General features: G+C 44.6%; 1 protein-coding gene across 5 annotated transcripts in view; it reads left to right on the forward strand.

Annotated features, from left to right (window-relative positions):
• Positions 1–18,103, forward strand: part of PLPPR1 (phospholipid phosphatase related 1) — a 125,973-nt gene that overhangs the window by 77,640 nt on the left and 30,230 nt on the right. The window contains exon 5 of one of the 5 annotated variants that reach the window (XM_040580805.1): positions 12,430–12,506. The exons of 3 other annotated variants lie outside the window; for them this stretch is intronic. The gene's annotated coding sequence lies outside the window, so the exon portion shown is untranslated. Of the gene's footprint in view, positions 1–12,429; positions 12,507–14,014; positions 14,195–18,103 lie in introns of those variants that run through there. One more of the 5 variants, XM_040580806.1, reaches the window with a different exon arrangement.

Here is an 18,103-nt window from a genome sequence, read left to right on the forward strand (position 1 = left end):
TCTGGTTCTCCCACTGCCAATCCCTTCAATCTTCAGAAAGATGCTTGCTTTTCTACCTACAAGGCCACATCAGAAATAAAAATATACCTCTGCATCTCTCAATGAACATCTTTGCTTAAAGATGCCACATGAAGATACTACAAAACAATCATGAAAAGCATACTGAAAAGACATATTAGTCTGTTGTGCCAGAATCCTGTGTCTTGGCAGGATCTGATGGTTTTTGTCATTTGAGGAATAGATTTTTATGACAGCTTCTATATAAGTGAAAATAGTTGTTAGATTAAAATGCCTTTAGAGTGCATGACAGATTTTGCAGCTTTTATGAGCCATTTGTACAGTGAAATACTATCAATCATTGAACCATTCTCAGGGTTGTATGGCAACCTGGAAGTTGTTTTAGCCAAGGGCAGCCTTTCAGCCTTCCAGGGCAGTCCTTTTATTGGACCCTTCTGGGGCACACAGCCTTATGCAAGTAAAATGTGTGTGTGCCAGTCAAATCCTGTTTTGCATGGAATGATTGTTGTACTTGAAATAAGCTGCAATTTTGTGGTTTGGTTACTGGAATTAGGCAGAGAATGAATTATGACAAGATTTTGCAGTATTTCTATTGCACTGGATGACTCATGTTACTGTAGTCCAGGTTAAAAACTGCTGTCAAAAAGAATCAAACTCAAAACAGCCCTTTAACAGAAGAATATGTCTTGTTTCAAGTTAGAAGGGCAAATTAAACAACAAATTCTCATTAAACTTTCTGGAATTGCCCTGAGTTTTACAATACTTTTATTGTTTTGCTGTATTGCAATATTTAAGTATTCCAGCAAGTTTCATGATTTCAGATATCTATGAGGCTGGAACAGATCATCCAGAGTGATCTCCAGCGAAAAGCAAGCTGCAGACCTTTAACCAGACAACTGAGTTTAGTGTCTTGTTCATGACTGAAGCACCTCTTTCATAAAAACATCCCACATGGTGTGAGGATGACATGAGAAGACAACTGTCTGCCCTGTTCTGTTCCATCTACTCCCCAGTGTATACCTCATTTGGGTGCTTGTGCATTACCTGAGTCCCTGTGCTGCTATAGCTGATACCTGTAGTCATAGAAGTGTTGTTAGGATTTATTGCACTGCAGAATGGTCTTTGCATTGCAGTCATTGTTAAATCTGCCCTACACACTGGGGAGACAGACTGAAATTCATTATGAGGCAGCTAACTGTGGGAAGATGTACACTCCAGATACATACCCAGCGCCTGGACTCGCTCCCTAGGGAGCAGTTCAGTGTGGTGAGTGCTAAGATACTGGACCTACTGAAGCCTTGTAAAACATGCCTTCCATTGAGAGGCTGCAATAGAACATAGATTAGGAGGGAAAAATTTTGGCTGGCTCAGTGCTAGAGGTTGATCTATCATATTTTAGAACGGAATGTAATTTTTTAGAGGGGGAAACCCAGAATCACAGAATCACACAGAATGGTTGGGCTGGAAGGGACCTCTGGAGATCATCTGGTCCAAACCCCTGCTAAAGCAGGTCCTTCGAGAGCAGGTTGCACAGAATTGCATCCAGGCAGGTTCTGAATGTTTCCAGAGAAGGAGACCCCATCAGCTCTCTGGGCAGCCTGGGCCAGTGCTCTGTCACCTCAAACTAAAAATGTTCTTTCTCCTATTCAGATGGAACTCCCTGGGTTTCAGGTTGTGCCCGTTGCCCCTTGTCCTGTCCCTGGGCATCACTAAATAGCATCTGTCCCCATCCTTTTAAAAACCACCCTTAAGAGATTTGTATGCAGGGACAAGATCCCCTCTCAGCCTTCTCCTCTCCAGGCTGAACAGGCCCAGCTCTCTCAGCCTGTCCTCATCAGGGAGATGTTCCAGTCCCCTGATCGTCTTCATAGCCCTCTGCTGGACCCTGTCCAGTAGCTCCCTGTCTCTCTTGAACTGGGGAGCCCAGCACTGGACACAGCATGCCAGATGGGGCGTCATCAGGGCAGAGCAGAGGGGGGGAGGACCACTTCTCTCCACTGCTGGCCACCATGCTCCTAATGCCCCCCAGGATCCCATTGGCCTTGGCCACCAGGGCACACTGCTGGCTCATGGGCACCTTGCTGTCCACCAGCACTCCCAGGTCGTCTCTGCAGAGCTGCCTTCCACCAGGTCACCCCAGCCTGTGCTGGTGCATGAGATTGTTCCTCCCTTGGTGCAGGACCCTACACTTGCCTCTGCTGAACTTCCTTAGCTTCCTCTGTGTGCAGCTCTCCAGCCTGTGCAGGTCTTGCTGGATGGCAGCACAGTTTCTGGTCTGTCAGTTGCTCCTCCCAGTTTTGTATCACCCGCAAACCTGCTGAGAATGTGCTCTGTCCCTTCATCCAGGTCACGCATGAGTAAGTTGAACAAGAGTGGACCCAGCGCTGACCTCCGGGGAACACCACTAGCTATAGGGCTCCAGCCAGACTCTGCACCGCCGATCACAACCCTGTGAGCTCTGCCATTCAGCCAGGTCTCAGCCCACCTCGCTGCCCGCTCACCTACCCACACTGCCTGAGCTTGCCTATGAGGTTGTTACGCGAGACAGTGTCAGAAGCCTTGCTGAGGTCAAGGTAGACCACATCCACCGCTCTGCCCTCATGTACCTAGCCAGCCATTCCATCACAGAAGACTATCCAGTTGGTCAGGCATGATTTCCCCTTGGTGAATCCATGTTGACTACTCCTGATAACCTTCTTTTCCTCTCCATGTTTGGAGATGACCTCCAGGATGAGCCGTTCTGTTGCCTTTCCAGGGATGGGGGTGAGGCTGGCTGACCTGTGGTTTTCTGCATCCTCCTTCTTGCCCTGTTTGAAGACTGGAGTGACAGCGGCTTCCCTCCAGTCCTCAGGCACCTCTCCTGCCCTCCATCACCTTCCAAAGATGATGGAGAGTGGCTTAGCAATAACATCTGCCAGCTCCCCCAAGCACTTGAGGGTGCCCCCCATTGGGGCCCGTGGATTTGTGGGTGTCAGGTTTGCCTACACGTTCTCTAACCCCATCCTCCTTGGCCAAGGGGAAGTCTTCCTTTCTCCAGAATTCCTCTCTTGCTTCCAGGGCCTGGCATGCCGGAGAGCTGGCCTTGGCAGTAAAGGCTGAGGCAAAGGAGGCAGTCAGGAACGCTGCCTGCTCTGTATCCTTTGTCACCAGGGCACCCACCTCATTCAGCAGCAGGCCCACATTTTCCCTTGTCATCCTTTTGCTACTGATGTACTGGAAGAAGTCCTTCTTGTTGTCCTTGACATCCCTTGCCAGATCTGATTGCTGATGGACCTTAGGCTTCCTCATCACGTCTCTTCACGTTCTGACAGCGTTCCTCTGTTGCTCCCAAGCAGCCTGTCCCTTTTCCTACGTTCCGTAAACTTCCTTCTTCTGATTGAATTTTGCCAGGAGCTCCTTGCACATGCACGCAGGCCTCCTGCCCCCTTTGCTTGATTTCTAACTCAGAGGGCTGCACCAATCTTGAGCTTGGAGCAAGTCGTGTTTGAACATTAGCCAGCTCTCTTGAACCCCCTGCCTTCCAGAGACCTAATCCATGGGATTCCTCCAAGTAGGTCCTTGAAGAGGCCAAAGTTAGCTCTTCTGAATTTCAGGGCTGCAGCCCTACTTATTGCCTGCTAATTCTTTGCAGCACAATTTGGAGAACAGTCTTTTATGGACGTTCTGACATACTGTTTCCTGTATTTTAACCCTTCCATGGGGAGTTTCATGAGATGCAAAGAACTCCGCCTGCACTTAGAAGAATCAAGGAGAAATGCTCCCAGACTTCCAAGCAGACAAGGTCTACCAACGCACCTGTTCCTAGCAGTGGCTAGTCATGTGATGCTTGAAATGCACAAGTGTTTACTAATGTGTTAGATGCTGGATTCCATGGAGTCAGTAATAGTTCTCTTAACAAGTCTTGAAGATGGTCCTAGGATTTTGTACTGTTTGTTTTGGGTAGCCCTAGATATGCAGGATAACTAGTCCTGGAGTGCAACTCATTTTCACCCAGCCACAAGTGGTAATACCTATCTGCCACCTCTCAATATCTCTTCATTTCCTCTGTCTCTCTTAGTTGCAACAGCAAGTCTTTAAACTTGGGGAAACCTGTATAAGGCTGCTTTGAAAAAAGTGCCTGTTGTCATCATTGGAGGTGCTGTATAGGTATTGTTGGTGCTGGTGTATGCCTGAACACTAAAAAGTTCAGTGATGTTCTTCTCCTTTGAAAATGCTGATTCTGCAGACGTCTTGATGGGGAAAGGAAAAGAGAAGATGGGGAAAGGAAAGGGAAAGAGAGAAAGAAAGATGTCCTTGGCTGCTTCTAATTTATTATCACAGTAGTCAAAATATATCTATGCTCTTCTTGTTGCTAAAAAAAAAAAATCATTCAGAACAGATGCCATTTTAACGCAGCCTTTTTCTCCTAAGAAAATTACTTACTCTCTGTCATAGTTTGTTGATCATTTTAAGGTGTTAAATGCTGGAAGCAGCAGTTTCCTGGCTGTGTGCCATTTGGAACTGCGTGGAGTATTAATACCACCTGCTGAAAAGCCTCATGGGACCTGCTTGAGAGAAGAGACATAGCATACTTCAGGCTTGGAGGTTTTAATACCACTTGGTAATAGTGATAACATTCTTCATGTACAAAATGAAAAATAAAAAATCTGATACATTCTCTCTCTTGATAGGTGGAAGTTTAATTATCATCTCCCCTGGCCTGTATAAATCTCATCCTGATATTTATCAGGAAGACTGTCAGACCCGACAATACTCCGTGTTTCTGGGATCTTAAAAGAAAATTACAATACATCCATCAGGTTTTGCTTAGAGAGGAGTCTTAATTTTTGCACACAGAAGACAGCCACCAATTTCACAGGAAGATCAGAAGGCCTTTATTACCCCAGCTGTTTGGGGAACACATTTTGTTTTACTGTTGCATAACTGTTTCTGCTGTAACATAGGCAACAGGCTGCATATACCTGAGGAAAACATGTTAAGTGAATTACACAATCTGTATACAAGAGACAGAAAAAGTGTGGGACAGACAATGATGTCCCAGATACTGGAGGCAAAGATAGAGTCTCTGGACCTGGAAGCAAAACCTAAGTCATTTCAGAGAGTAGTTTGCTGCTGTAACAGGCAGCTTAATGATCCACATCCTTATTAATGTGGGTGTCATCTGAATGTGGCTTGAAGTCCCAATGTTACTATGCATTTAGAACTATTATTCCTTTTTCTTTAAAATTCCACTCCTGGAGTCAGATGATGATGTGATAATCTCAATTTTAGTCTAAAAACATTACCTAAATTTCCACTTCTTTATTGTGGAGAAAAAAAAATTACAGTGCTAGCCCAAGGAAAGTAATTCCTGTCAAAATTTTAAATGAATGGCTCTTTATGATACACATATGGATATACAGTGGATTATTGTAAATTATGCATAGATTTTAATACAAAATCAAACCAGATTCAGGAACTTTTATGCTGACAGTGACTAAAGTAAGAATGAAATCACAGTGGGCCTGGAGTAAGGATCAATCCTGGGTAAAAGACAAAGGAGTAGAGCTAATGCACTGGTTATCTCTTCTTCTTCAACTCTGACCCCTTCAGTTGCTAGCTTGCTGCTAGATTGACTTTCTGACAGAGAAGCTTTGTGAATTGCCTTAAGTAAGGTTTAGGGAAAAAAAGGTATTCTTTATATTGTTAGGAAAAGTGACACAAGATAAAATCCTACTGACGTGAACACCTAGATTCATTCTTCATAACTGATAATTTAAATTGTCAGCATGGTTACTTTTCCTCAGGGCCAGTGGAGAATGAAATAGGGACACTGAGGGAAAAATGGTGCTGTTTAAAAATTGTCTCCGGGAAATACCTCTCTTCTCCAGGTCAGTAGCTGCTGTCAGAGTGCAGGCATAGGCAGGCTGGGTGTTGTCTGTCATTTCAAATGTGTATGATCTGATGTGGGGGAGCAATGAATGCTCATGATCAAATATTTTCCCTGAATGTTGAACCCACCTTTTCTTCCTGTTGGAGATAATCCCTTTTGAAATTGCTGGGTGCATATTTACTGGTCATAAAATCAGCCTCTTCTCTTTTAAACTGCGTAAAACAGGAACAAAGATGTGTTTTTACAATCAGGATGAACTCACAATAGGCTACTAAACAAACTGCTTCTATCAGCAAATGGCCTGGAATCCCAGCTCTCCTTTAAAAAATCAGATGATCTTGTGAAAAATACAGGGGATAAACCAAACATATTAAAAACATAAAACACTACAGACTCTGCATGGTTGTTCAGCAGTTTGGCATTTGGAATTCAATGTTGCATTAATGCCCCCCGCTGATAAGCGTTCAGAGATCTACTTGGGATCAAGGTCAGTATTTAATACTACTGTGCATCAATACTTTCCTTAAATGAAAAAAAAATAGTAATCCAACATATATTGTGTAATAACTGGATTCATCTTAAATACATTGCATTTCTTTTATATCTGCTCCATAACAAGGCCTGTGCTGTCACAAAAGCAGTAACAAAAACGTCCTTACAATTGTCACATATGAATCCTTTCTATGCTTTCTTCAGTTAAACGGACAAAGTGATGTAGTGGGACTGTGTAGGAACTAAATCTCAAAGGAGAGAAGGAATCTTTAAGATTTTGTAAAGAGAGCAGATTATTATAATATAATTATTATAGCTTGCCAAAAGACAGGAATTGCAAGAGGTTGAATGGATGTATTGCTATTCAGGGTTATACTAGGGGGAGCTAAATGACATGGCCTTTTCATAGCATTCGGTGTCTATTTTCTAGCTAAATAAAAGATACCATTAGTATTGACTTTTATAGAGACTGTCTTGCATATACAGGTATTACTTTATTCCTTAAGAGAGCTGGCGATTAATTTCTTCCCTCTTCAAGCCACAGGAGAAACACTTTTCCTCTGCTGTTAGTGATTAAAAAGACATTGCTATGTTTTTCCCACTTTCCAGCATCTGTACTGCTGAATCTTTCCTCTTTGTCGATTCATCCCCCTGCCTCTCTGTGGTACTTAAAATCTTGTGCAATTGTCCATAGCGTTAGCTAACCACTTAAAGCTTGTTAGGGACGTCCACCCCCATGTGTCATTCCCTCTGAAGAAAGTGAGGAGACCTGTGTTGTCCCTTTCAAGCATAAGAGAGTGAATTTAGCCCATCACAGGCAGAGCTTATGTAAAGAGGCTGTCCCAAGGCAGCCCGGCTTGTCAGGAGTGTAGTGATTGCGGTGAGAGCAGGGTCAGGCTGCTGCAAGACAAGAGTATGGAGCCCACAAACCCTGGGTGGAAGGTGGGTAGGGGCAGCGCAGAGGCACTCCTGATGCCCTCCCATCCTCCCTGTGTGCAGGGTCACAGGAAAAGATTAGGCATTCCTCAGGGATACTGATACCTGCCTGAGCCAGATTTGCTCCCAGTTATCAATAGCTTGCACAGATACTGCCTTATGAATGCAGAGAATTGTGCATTTTTCCCTTTCAACAGGAATTCAGAGAGATTGTGAAGGGAGAGAGACTGCTGCAGCTCATAGCCACGTCAGCTTTTCATACAGCAGTGTCACCGGTGTGGTACACTTCTGTGCATGTGTTGTAGTATTGGGAAGTTAATAGAGAAGAGTGCATACGGAAAGGCCAGCACAGATTATCACTGAGAGGAAACTGCAGAGCATTGTTTGGTGGTGTTGCAGCTTTACCGTGAAAACAGAACTAGGAGTGCTGTCTGACCCCCAACTTCTGTGCATGCGGTACAGGATCCAGTGCCTTAGCCTGTGGTTTAAACAGCTACAAAATAGCTGGAAGTGCAGACCCTAAGTTAGATGTGTATAGCTTCTTGTACTCAAGTCATTAACGCCAGGAATTAAGAGGAAGGCAGGACAGGTTTGGAAATACCCACTTTATGCATAGCTTGATATATGAGCAAAGAAGGCAGTCGGTCAGGCCTACAGCATATGTGCTTTCCTTTGGTGGCTCTTAAACAGGCAAGTTAGCATCACCAGCAGCAGCATCCACAGGAAACAGCATGGTAGATCTACAAAGAATTTTCCTTTGTTGTTTGTAAAAAAAAATTAATAGCCTTTGAATTAATGGGCCCTTTCTTTCCAAAGGCAATGGTCACAGATTACAAGTGAGAACCAATAGGACAGAATTGTTCATCCACTACTTGGTCAGAAACGGGTATGTGGTTCTTCAGTAACCACAGCATGAGATGGCAAGTGCTTGTACATCCATTTCTGCTGTAGTAGACAGCCAACATCCCAGGATTTGAAACAAGGTATGTTCATCTCTTGAATTTTCTCCACCACAAAGAAGTGTGCTAAGTAAGTAGGGTATGTAGGGTAGAGGAGGGAGGGCAAACTACCATTGATGTCAGTATCTTTCTTAGCTGATGAAGTCTGTGTCAGATTTCAGTGGATGGGAAAATTTCTTGACTCTAAGGGTTTTTTTGGCAGGGCAGTGTCATGTGGCACCTTCTCTCATTTCAAGCTTACACAGCTTTCAGTGCTGATGTCAGAGGAGTCATGCTAAAGGTTAGAACATGCTCTAGCATCCTTGTCAGTAGTCTGAGAGGGAAGGTAGCCAGGAGTTACACAGTTTGTTCACAGCATGTCATTGCTGTTCCTTTGGAAGGGAGGGGATGTTTTCTAAGCTCTTCTCACTGCTCCTGGAGCAGCACACGTTCCCATCTACTGTTGCAATACCAGTAGGAGTTGCCCTTGCCACGTGCCTGCCTAGGAACATCGTGAATATGAGGATGGACTTCCTCTCATCTTCTTACAGGTCGCAAAAGAATCAATGGAGGAGACAGAAACAAAGGTCATTACAAGCAAATCCATCTCTAGTGGAAACTGAAAATAATAGCAGAGGTCATACGCAGCACAGATTTTTTTGTCAGTATGGAGAGTGATTACCTTTGAAAAGACAGACACCAGGAGAAAAATGCCTTTTAAATTAATAGGAGTACCAGAGGATTATAGTTTGTAATAGACCCCTGCAACTGGAGTTCAGAAATCTAGCAGCTCTGCATCAGTCTTCTAGAAAACACTGTTTCCAAAAAACTGGAGCCAGTATCTCCAAGTATTTCTGTCCTATTTGGGTACCTGAGCAAATGCAAACACATTTGTCTATGATGCTTTGGGCTTGGTTCATTTCTATACTCAGACCTTAGCTACATAAAAACTATTACACTGTTAATAATACACAGCACAGCATGTGGGTAGCCATCCCTCCTCCCTTCAGGCTGAGTGTTTCAGCTTGTAATCAATCTGTGGGTCACAGTTACCTGTCAAAGAAAATGGGCTTAGATTTATTAGATAAGAATAAAATGTAAGGGTCTACAAATTAAAACATTGGAAAACATTGCTTTAAACTGAGGGAGTTCAAGCATTGTGTAGAGTAGATTGAGCTACACCTGATAATCAAGGTGCCTCACACTGTTATTTATGTATGAAAAAGTGGTATTGCTTTTTTACATTTTTAATGTCTCTGTTGCTATTAAAACTGTACTGTTTTAACTACACAGCTAGAGATGGAGAAATATGGCTTCTGTATATGGATGAGGTCTTAGGTAACGTTAAGTTTCTGTGGTATGGCACACAGAAATTTTTCAAGGAGTGCTACATAAAAAAGCAGCTGAAGCAGTTTTTAACCAGGTGTCAGTATTTTTAGAGGCCATGCTACTCTCACAACATTTCTTTCCCTTAAACGAGTTCCTCAGGAAGATGTAAAGTCTTCTTTTGTCTGAGGGTGTCTTCTTCAGCCTTATAAACTATACCTAGTCCCAACTTAAGTACTAAAATGGTAAAATAATACAATGAAATGAACTTCAAGAACAGTCCTTGAAATGCACTTGTAAGAAGCTCTGCAGAGACCACTGTTTTCTACACAGCTCCAGCTTCAAAAGCCTGTGTGTGCTAATAACCCCTCTCTTCCTCTGAGCAGCTTTCTACCTTGTGCCACCATGCTGACTGGATTCAAACACTCCTGTAGCAAAGCCATGTCCTGTAACTGGCTGCTCTCGGAACAGACAATGACTTTAGTGTGCCGCAGTTCCATAAGAAAACTGATTTCAGAATCAGATTGCAAAATCAGTTATATCAGGTGAGAGAGAGAAAACATTTTGAAGAGTGGCAGCTTAGAAAGATCATTGGCTTTCATATTTATTCTGACAGTTTAAAATACATAGTTATTCAGCATAATGAAACCATTCATATGGACTAATTTGACCATTATGTGGAAGTCTAATACGGGTTGTTTTTCTCACTGTGTCCAGATGAAATATTTGGTCATTACACATTCCTCTAGCTGCTTTGTCTTCCTTTTTTTTTTTTTCTTTAATATTTTCAGAAAAAGTAGATTATTTGCTGCATCCAGTCCCTTGGCAACCTAAAAGATTATGCAGTCAGCCAGATCCTTATCATTCATTAGAAACATTAATTCACTGCAGTCAGAGATTGTAAGAGTCTTTGCTGTCTGATATGCTCTTCCTCTTTCCATGGAGCTGGATGTGCTACAGAAGTCTGAAGGTGAAACCTTTTAAGGCATGTCATTGGTGGTAGAATGGTACAGAACAGATGCTTAGCAAACTGCTGCAGAGATCGAGGCTTTTGTTGATCCTTGAAGAACTCATACAGCTAATTCACATTAAAGCTAATGGGAGACATCTACCTACTACCCTTACACCTCAGTGTGAAAATAGGCCTTTTAGCTGCTAGCACATCTGGATCAGATGGACTCTTAATTAATTGTCTCCATCTTCCTTGTTATTTGTAAGGACAGGCTTGTCTGAGGGGGCTTTTAACGTTTCCTTACCACTTCACTGCTCTACAATGTGAAAACGTAAACTCTTCTTAAGAAGTTACAGTTGGGGTTTTGGCATAGACTATTTCAGGAGTCCTGAGAAAACTCCCAGAGACATACTGTGAAAAAGCTTGTCAAAGTAATTGGTTTAAGTGAAATTATCATGTAATAATACAAATCCAGTATCTTCCAGGAGTCTGTAATTCTTCTGCAAGTATTTGAAGGAAGTTTGATTATTTAAGAAAGCAAAATATAACTAATTAGATATTTTCTGTATTTAGGTCAGATGCAAACCCTAGAGGTAAAAAATCTGTATCAGGTGAAGGATGATTTAGTAAGTAGCTATCAGTTGGCCACAAATAAATACAGACAGTACTTACAAAAAAAATTATTGACCCTTGAACCAGCATGAGTCTCTGACACCTCACCCTAATCAGGATACTTCAAGAAACAATTGTGGTAATTTTGGTGTAGAGGCTTAATCTGCTTTTAGAAAGGCAGAGGCAGTCATGAATAACAATCCATGTGATTTCTTTGAATTTGCTGTGCCAGAGGTAAGACTAGAGTTTCCACTTCAAGGAAAAAACAGCATGGCTTCCTGCATAAAGACCCGGACCCATCCCTGGGCAAAACAGACTGGGATACACAGCTAAATATTTCTGGTATTATCCAGTAGAGAGCAAAGACACCCTCTTCACAATTCCTTCCAGCAGTAATGTAGGAGACGTAGTTAACCTGTCTGTCTTCATGACACACATACGCTACTATTGGATGATCCAGCATGTCTATGCCAAGAGTCATGCTCTCATTGCCTAGCTCAAAAACGTACTCCAAAATTTTTCAGGCTTTGCATAACAATTGGTCGCTAGAGTTTATTCAGAGGGGGAGGGGGACATCTGATTAAAATCGGTGGAACTGTGAGCCACAGCATGTGTGGAGAATTGAAAACACTTGTGCAGGTTTGTGGTGCTGATTTACGTCTTCATTAGTGTACTTTAACTCATAGGGGTCACAGGTGTCTGATTTATCTACAGGTACATCTTTTAATGACATACACACACAATCATACATGCATTGTTTAGCAAGTGATCAATTGTTTAAAGTCTTTTTCATGCATGCAAAACACTGGTTTGGTTTCTTTCAGAAGGAATGAAAATGTAATCTTTTATGTTGTCACTTTGTGTGCAAGAACCATTTTCCAATTATCAGTCATGCACATTAAAGTCATTGTAAGATACCTTATCAGTAGGGAGTGGGAAGGCTGATAAGCTGAAAGAATTTACCTATTTATGTATAAATACCATCAGTACTTGGGGGGTTTCAAGCTCATTCATATGGATTTGCATTATGATTTAAATGAGTGACAAAACACATAGCAAAATAAGACTTTTGCAGTGGCTCTATGCCAGTATTACAGGGCAGAGCTTGTATGGCCTAGAAAGTACACAAGAAATGTTTACAGCCTCTCCCTTCTTCTCCACCCCCCCACCCCCCCAAGTTTCTTGCTCCTTCGTTAGTAACTCTGGGGTGGCTTCAGTATAGACTGATCAAAAACTCTGCCTCCCACTGGCTCTGCTGTCTTAACGTTAATCTGGTTTTGCAGATTTTTGAGAAGAAAAAAACAGAAACTGAAATGTGACCAAGATTTGGTTTATTATTGAAGTATCTGTGGCAGCGTAGGTCAGTATTGACAGAAGTCAGACTAGAGCTGTATTTTAAATGCTGGAGGGATTTGCACGCAGCACTGAGGCAGCATTTGGCACTAGGAAGGTCAAAGCTAGTTGTGCAACCACTGGCTAGAGAGCACATTTGGGATAAGTGAAATTTTCTTCCTGTATCAAAAACTGCTTGAGCAGGGTGGGTGGACCAGGTGACCTTCAGAGCTCCCTTCCAGCCTCAACCACTCTGTGATTCTGTGACTTGCTACTTTCATCAGTGACATCTCTGATTTCACTGTTTTTTTCTAATTTTAGTCCAGAACCCACGCAAATACATGATGACTATAATGGCTGTCTTGTGTGTCAGAGCATATGTGCAAGGTTAGGCCAGAGAAATGCATATATAGCTTGTAAGGGTACCTTTGAGATGGAATTGCCATATTATTTTTTAAAGGTCTATTCTTACAATAATATCAAAGTAACACAGTATTTTGCCTATCTTGGAGGCAAAATACTAAAACCAAGCGACTTTGGAGTTTGTTATTTAACTTTATTATTATTTTTCTTGATGGTGTGGCAAAATAACTTGTATATTTGACTACTCTTGTAATAGTGGCAGGAGGCACTAGTCTTCATAAAAAGGATTCTGAATCAGATCCTGTAATTGTAATTTCCAAATCAATATTGCTATTTTTGTAAACGATGAGGATTGTGACATGAGATTTCCTTCGCAGTGTGGCAGAGAGGGAACAAAAATGATGAATTAGTTTATCTGGTTAATTTCATGAGGTGAGATTAGTGACAACCTTTGTGAGACCATTTTGAGATGTGATGTTGAAGCCGGGGCAGGGACAGGCTGACAGAGACACTGGCAATAGCTCATGTGCAGTAACTGTGGATATACACAAAAAGAGTTGATAGCTGAGGTTTTCTAACCAATCCATTTAGCCAGCACCAAAAAAGAGACGAGAAAGGGTCCTTGCAGTTTATATGTTTAAAGATGAAGATCCATGTAGAAGAATGGCTGCAGAAGCATGGGCTTAGAATCTCTGAAGATCTGCACAATCCAGGCCTGGTATTAGAATTGGCCTGTAATCACAATTGTGCTGAAGTTCCTGTGCTGAAGTTAACAAGACAGGCAGCCTTGAGCTTGAACAAGAAAGGTAGTCTTGAATCCTGAGACCAAGCAATTATGTTGTGCCAACAGGCCGTGGCTGTAACAAGCTGAAGCTGCTGGGAAAGCAGGTGCAGGCCCAAGCAAGATAGGGACCAGTATGCGAAAATAGGGAGTAACAAACTACAAGGCTGAAGCACAGCAACACAATTCGCTGCATGGATAGAATGCTTATTTTAGTCATGATAATTAGGGGTGTGAGAACCGCGCATGTTTAGAGACTACTAACCAATTATATTTCTGCTTTACGAATATGCATGTGTATCGGTTCTATATAAGTAGTGTTAGACACTAATAAAGTTGAGCAAGGTGCATAACTCATATTGAGCATCTTCTTGACTCCGGCGAACTCTTCTTCCAACAACTGGCGCCCGAACGACAGGAAAGCTGGTAATTGCTGGAAAAACTCTGCCTTTGCATCGTGACAGTGGGCTTTGCAAAATTGAGAGTCGCTGTGAAGAGTTCGAGCAGGAAGACGTCCGTAAGGAGTAAAGGCGTCTGAATCCAGCATTGACATCTTGCGCCAACCTGCACCAGTAAGACCATTTTTCCCTCGATAATGGAAAGGGAAGCGGCACCCACGCTATTAACTGATATTCTTGCTAAGCGAGAGGCTAGCGTGAGCACTAAGAAGCTCCGTGAGCTCTGTAGGTGGGTGGCTGACAGACCTTTACCAGACGCCGCGTTCTCATCTAGCAGGGGGGGCGGCTCTCGGTAGCTTTCAGGGCGGCGCGGAGCACCCGTTGCGGCGACACCCTCCGGAGGTGGTGTCGGGTGTAATAGCTCTGTCTTTGCGATGAGATCCTTAGCGGCAGCAAGTCGGCCAAGGACTTGGGGACTGCCTGCCGGGAGGTCATAAACCATTTACGATCCCTGGTTGCGGAGAAAAAAATGGCTATGGCTGCCTCAGACCTCCTCGGTCGGGAAACCCAGTCGGAGTCTACCCGATTATTTGGTCTAGGCGCTCCGTCTGCAAAAGGCATAATTGTGCCCATTAAAAAATCTGCGACAGAGCTGTTAAACTCGACACCACCCGCCGGAGGGTGCCGCCGCAACGGGTGCTCCGCGCTGCCCTGAAAGCTACCGAGAGCCGCCCCCCCCCCCGTTAGAAGAGGACGAGGGTACTACGGCGGGTCCGAGTGCGCCTCTGAATGAGAACGCGGGGTCTGATAAAGTGAACTCACCCCACCTGCACCTGCCCCGATCCCCCGTCCCCGAACCAAACCCTCCGACCGGCCCCTAAACCGCTCGCCGCAGCAATTGACTGAATGCCATCTGCCTACTGCCGGTCGTGACGTTCAGATCCTGACCCGGGAAGGTGTTATCCTCCACCCTGCCGCTCCCCAAGGCCGTTGGTCTGGGGTCGTAAGAGACGCTGTATTGGAGGGAGAGTGGAAGCTGCTTCTGCTGTTGCGTGTCCGGTGCGGACTGCTCCCTTACCTGCTGGTTCAGCAGCCGCTGTGTGGAAACCTTTTGATTGGAAATTTATGCAGCAGCTACGACAAGCCGTTACACGATATGGATTACAATCTGAACCAGTCAAACACTTGTTGACTTATTTGTTTGACTCTGAAATCATGACACCCAGTGACTGTACTTCGCTAGCCGGATTGCTTCTTACATCAGCACAGTTCCCCGTGCCCCGCCAGCGTGCCGTGCCGTGCCGTGCCGTGCCGTGCCGTGCCATGCCGTGCCATGCCGTGCCATGCCGTGCCATGCCGTGCCATGCCGTGCCATGCCGTGCCATGCCGTGCCATGCCGTGCCATGCCGTGCCCCGCGGCTCCCCCCGCTCGCCCGCCCACCCACCGCCACGGATCCCCCCAGCTGCTGGCGAAAAGGGGAGTCCAGAGTTCGGTGTGGAGCGGCAGATCGCACCCCCGCCGGCGGTAAGACCGCGTACAGTAAATCGCGGCAGGGCTCTGCGCTAAATTCCTCTCTGTGAGAAGGGGGGGGGGAGGCGGGCGGGCACTACGGAAGGCCGCGACGAGTAAATCGCGGCAGGGCTTCCCCGCGCTGATACCCTTTCTGTGAAAGGGGAGAGCTCTGAGAAGACCGCGATGGAATTAGACGCGGCAGTTAAACTGTTAGCTGGCATCCTCCTTAAGAGAGAGGAGGGCGTTAAAGAGACAGAAATGGAGACCTTAGTTCGCTGGGCACGAAAAAAGACTAAGATCCCCGAGCCCGCGTTATTGTTTAGTATTGCGGAATGGAGAGAAGTGGGAAATTGCCTCTGGGGTGGCGGTCGATAGCTAACACTCTGGAAATTATGAAAGCGAAAAAAAAAAAAAAAAGTAGCGGCGGCAGCCATAGAAGCGTTGGGGAGAGATGTGTAGAAAAGCCGCTGGAGCAGAAGGGTGATTCATCTAAGCCTTCTCTCTTGGCTACATTTTTCGGAGTTGGGCATACTCGTCCTATGAAAGGTATGTCCGCCCCTGCGTGTTCAATAGTGCCGGAGCTTTTAGACAAGACAGCGGACAAACCGAAAGTTACTCTTCGAGAGCCTGCGGTAACTGAGCCGAACCCGGAAGAGGGCGCCGAGCCCCCCCAGGAGGGCGGGGCAGCGAGTCCTGCTGCACCAATCACGTCAGGGCGGGCCGCGGCGCCGTGCGGTGACGTACCCCCTCGGCCTGGAACGTCATCGGGCGGGTCTGAGGCGGAAGGCGGGGAGAAGCCTTGTGATAACAGTACAGAGAAATCCTTACAGGAGGTAATAGATAAATTAAGAAACCTGGTAAAGCGAGTTAAAATGAACCTGCCTACTACTTCAATACCTGTAATCCCTCCAGTTAGCCCAACTACCCCACCGATGTTGAACTCGAGAAAAGATCCAATTCTACAGTGTTGGTCTGGTGTTATTCGTGATGCTATTTTGGAGGGAGGATGGCAGGTGACCAGCTCGTTAGCTTGTCCAGTACTGATTAATAATCTTGATGCACATAACTGGGACATGATTTATGGAAGATTAATGATCAGATTTTAGCGATGGGAGTGTTGCAACCTGCTCCTCCACCTTTTATGATGATCCCTCAGATTTGGCAAATTGTTGTGATAGACTTGAAAGACTGTTCTGTCTTTTTCACGATTCCCTTACACCCTAATGACACACAAAGAGACTCACTAACGATGATTTGCAACTGTTCCGATCCTGGTTGCATGGCACCAAAGCGAACAGTCCTCAAACTTGTTCACCAGAACAGCGGGCTGCCCTGAAAGTTGTGTCCCACAAGATTCAGACTGGCTGGTGTGGTCACCAAATGGCAAATCATCCGTTATCTTTTTTGGTTTGTAATATTGCCACTTCACCTTTTGCACTTATTTTGCAATGGCAAAAGAAAAAGGAGGAAAATACGGCGATCATTTTAGAGTGGGTTTTTTTGCCATTGCAACCCGGACATCGTATTTTAAGTCGCCCTGAAGCAGCAGCGGCCTTGGTGAGAAAAGGAAGAGACAGGACTGTTGAATTTGATGGGACTGAACCAGCAGATATCAGTATTCCAGTCTGTGGTGATGATTATGAATGGCTTCTGAGACATTCAACAGCCATACAGGAAGCCTTGATGGTTTATACAGGTGTTGTACACAACAACCGGCCAAAAGGACCTCTTTGGAAGATGTTAGAACATTATCAGTGGATTACAAGACCGTTACACTCAAAAAGACCAGCTGAAGGGCCAACGGTGTTTACAGATGCAGGACGAAACATGAAGAAGGCTGCATGTGCTTGGCAATCCGATAATCAGTGGCAGAAACAAGTGATCACCGGTGAACCACGGGACAACCTTCAAACCTTAGAACTGAAAGCAGTTGTTGAAAGGGCAAACCGTACCCTGAAGGGTTATCTTCAGAGACAGAAAGTATCGCAGGACATAGACATAACTGAACGGTTGACTAAGGTGTTGTTTACCTTAAACTATCTCTCCCTTATGGAGGATAGAGAGGGGCCACCTGTTGTTATACATCACCAAACAGCACGAGGGAACCAAACAACTACAGTTCCTGGTTTGAATGTTCTGTATGAAAATATGGCTTCAGGTGTATGGGAAGGACCTAATCCGGTGTTATTATTGGTAGAGGTTATTTTTGTATCTCCACAGGTAAAGGACCTATGTGGGTCCCTAGCATGTTTGTGCGACCTGTATGTCAAGATCAGAAGACAGAAGAGAAGACTCAGAGCGAGCAGACGGAATAAACGGTCTATGTTGTAAGGGATGTAACCTGTGGATATTGTGCCGATGTATGCTATGTGGGGTAAAACGGTTCTGTAAGACAAAGCTTAAATGTAAATAGTGTAAAGAGTGTATGTGTTCGGTTAGTAACTGGGCATGAAGCAAGAGAAAGCATACGACTAGTGTAATACCATGCTGATTGGAGACAGTATACATCATCAGAATCTGTGAAAGCACAGATTTGTGGGGTGGAATGGGGGGGGGGGGGGGGGGGGGGG

This window comes from Falco naumanni, chromosome Z (genome assembly GCF_017639655.2).
Source record: "Falco naumanni isolate bFalNau1 chromosome Z, bFalNau1.pat, whole genome shotgun sequence".
Lineage (NCBI taxonomy): Eukaryota > Metazoa > Chordata > Aves > Falconiformes > Falconidae > Falco > Falco naumanni.